This window comes from Sus scrofa, chromosome 8, assembly GCF_000003025.6.
Source record: "Sus scrofa isolate TJ Tabasco breed Duroc chromosome 8, Sscrofa11.1, whole genome shotgun sequence".
NCBI lineage: Eukaryota > Metazoa > Chordata > Mammalia > Artiodactyla > Suidae > Sus > Sus scrofa.
In genome coordinates this window covers 132,023,740-132,027,145 of record NC_010450.4, presented here as the reverse complement: position 1 = coordinate 132,027,145, position 3,406 = coordinate 132,023,740, and positions in this window count along the sequence as shown.

Sequence of the window (3,406 nt, the reverse complement as noted above, 5' to 3'; positions counted from 1 at the left end):
ACCCATATAAAATTTTAAGTCGATCTCTTAAGTTCAAATGGATTGTAACAACCCTGTTACTCCCCCACCCATTTAATGTTATACATCATACTTTACATCATTTTGTTTTACATATACCTTAACCGATTACTGTGGATATAGATGATTTTACTACTTTTGTCTTTTAATCTTTCTACTACTTTCCTACTTTTGGAGACTTTATCCTTTTTACATTTAAAGAAATTACTGATAAATATGTATGTGTTGCCATTTTAATTGTTTTGGTGTAGGTTTGTGGGGTTTTTTTGTGATTGTTCCCTTTTTTCTCTTCCCTTGTGATTTAATGACTATCTTTAGTGTTATATATGGATTCCCTTCTCTCTTTTTTTGTGGGTTATCTAGTATAGATTTTTGGTTTGTGGCTATTACAGGTTTATATATAGAAGTCTCTATTTATATATGTGATTATTTTGCTTATCTCTTAAGCTCAATACATTTTAACATCCTTTCATTTTCATTCCCCACGACCATGTTTACTGTTTGTGACATTATATTTTATATCCTTTTGTTTTGTCTATCCCTTATTGGGGATATAGATGATTTTAAGTACTTTTGTCTTTAACCTTCTCACTAGCTTTATAAGTGTTTGATCAGTAGAAAGGCAGTAACCTTTACTGTATGTTTGTGTTTACCAAGGAGATTTTTCCCTTTGTAATTTTTATGTTTCTAATGTGCCCTTTTCTTTTCCACTTAAATACATCTCTTTAACATTTCTCATATAGCTGGTTTAGTGGTGCTGAACTCTCCTAGTTATTTCTTCTCTATAAAACTCTTTCCTTTAAATCTGAATGCTGGCCTTGCTGGGTAGAGTAGTGGTTGTAGATTTTTTTAATCACTTTGAATATATTGTGCCACTTCCTTCTGGCCCGCAGTGTCTACTAATAAAGTCAGGTGATAGTCTTATGGAAATTTCCTTGGATATAACCAGGTGCTTTTGCCTTGCTGCTGGGTTTTGTCTGTTGTTGTTGTTTTCACAACACTCACAGCATGCAGAAGTTCTGGGGCCAGGAATCAAACCCACACCACAGCAGTGACAATGCCAGGTCCTTAACCCACTGCACCACCAGAGAACTCTACCTTGCTGCTTTTAAGCTTCTCTATCTTTAATTTTTGCCATTTTAATTACAGTGTGTCTTAATGTGGACTTCTTTAGGTTGATATTATTTGGGAGTCTGTGATTGACGGGCCTGGATGTCTTTTTTTCCTCCCCCCACGTTAGAGAAGTTTTCAGTTATTATGTCTTCAAATATATTCTCTGCCCCTTTCTCTCCTCCCCTCCTGCAGCCCCTATAAAGTGAATACTATGCTTGGTGTTGTCCTGGAGGTCTCTTTTGTTTTCCTGCTCAGCTTGAGTGATTTCCACTGCTGTCTCCCGGTTCACTGAACCATTCTTCCATATCATCTAAACTACTGATTGCTTCTTATATATACTTTTTGTTTCTATTATTGTACTCTTCAGCTCTGTTTCAGTTCTCTTTATATTTTCTAACTCTTGGTTAAGCTTCTCCCTGTGTTCATCTGTTTTTCTCCCGAGTTTGTTGAGCATCGTTATGATCATGACATTAAACTCTATTTGGTAAATTGCTTATTGCCACTTAGTTCTCCTGGGATCTTGTCTTGTTCCTTGTTTGCAACATATTCCTCTGTCTCTTCATTTTGCCTAATTCTGTGTTTATTGCTATGTATTAGGTAGGTTGGTTATGTTTCCCAATCTTAGAGAAGTGCCCTTATGTAGGAGACATACTATGGAGCTGAGCAGCACACTGCCCTCTAGTCACCAGAACTACATGTGCAATGGGTTCCTCCTGTTGGCTACAGGGCCCTTTTATGGCAGAACTGAATACAGTGGGCATGCTGGTGTTGGGGGCTGGCTCTCACCTTCTTGCCTGCCAGGCCCCGCCTAGCGTGGTGGCTGCTGGCCCACTGGTGGGCAATGTTGAGTCTCATTGTGGTTGGCTTCATAGTCTAGGGGGTCCCAAAGCCAGTGTCAACCCACTGGTAGACTGGACCAGGTCCCAGGGCAGCTGGCTGCAGAGCCCAGTGAGTCCCTGGACTGGTGCCAACTCGCCAATGGGTGGCATATTATCTTATCCTTCCTTAAGAGAGGAAACTGAAGTCCAAAGGGACTGCCACTTGTTCAGGTTTGTCCAAGTATCAACACTGGGATTCAGTTCTAGGACTGCCCAACTTCAACCCAAAAGTCCTGAAGCATCCTAGCTCTTTACGTGGACTACAGCAAGTCGACCTGGCAAAGCCCATGTTCTCTCGAGTACACTCTGCCGCCTCAACTGTCCAACTGGCTCGTTTCTAGACACAGAGCTGGGCTCATTCTGCTTAATTTTACTTCTCTGGCCCCGCTTCTGAGCCACGTATAGGCTTCTGCTTTTATGAACACGTGATTATTTAGATCGGTTAGAATATCATTTATTCAGCTAGAGCTTTTGTTTAGTGACATTCTTTTTAAAGATAAGGTGCGGCCTGCTGGACAGCTTGATTATCTCTGGCTCTTCTCAGCAGCGTGTTCACAGACTCTCTGGAGACGCAGTCCTCTGATGTGGTCCCTTTGAAACCCTCACACTGATTTTCGTGGTTTCTGTCCTAAAGGATAGTTTGTGGTAGTCCTGTCTCCAGACCTGTCCTGACTGTGCTAAATACTGACCATGCAGTTACTGCTTTCAGAACAGACCACTGAAGTTACCGTGTTGTGATAGCTGCCTATGCCGAGGAACAATTTAGAAATTCTGGTTTGTGGATCCCTGGAAATTCACGGTGATGCTCACTGTGGAACAGAGGCACTCTGAACACACATGCAGCGCTACCATGTTCACTGTCGCAGAGAATTAACAATCTTGTCACGTGTTTCTATACGTCTCTTCCACATAAATACACTTGTGACAACTATGTCAGCTCAACCACAGAGTATCCTTAACTGTGAAAATACAATAATGACCACTGTCATTATATTGTATATATAACCAACGCTTCCTTACACATTTCAGAACCTACAAATAATAGAAAAAGCAAAACCAAACAGAGTCCAACACAAACACAGTATAGGAGGATGCGGAGCCTGATGACACGGACTGATCCCCGAGCCCGGATACCATGCTGTCCCCTCCGGCATCTATCATGGTCCTGCCTCCCAACTCTGTACAGATGGTTTATGGAGGAGGTAGGCCCAGAAATGCTGTAATAAACATTCATCTCCAAAAGAAAACACATTATAAAGGAAGTTCTGTGATAAAGGTAGCATTTTGTATCCGTAGAGAAAAGATGAAGGATTCAATATACGATGTTAGACGATTAATTAGATTCTTACCACACCCTAGAGAAAAATAACTTCAGAGTGGAATAAACATGTACCTAG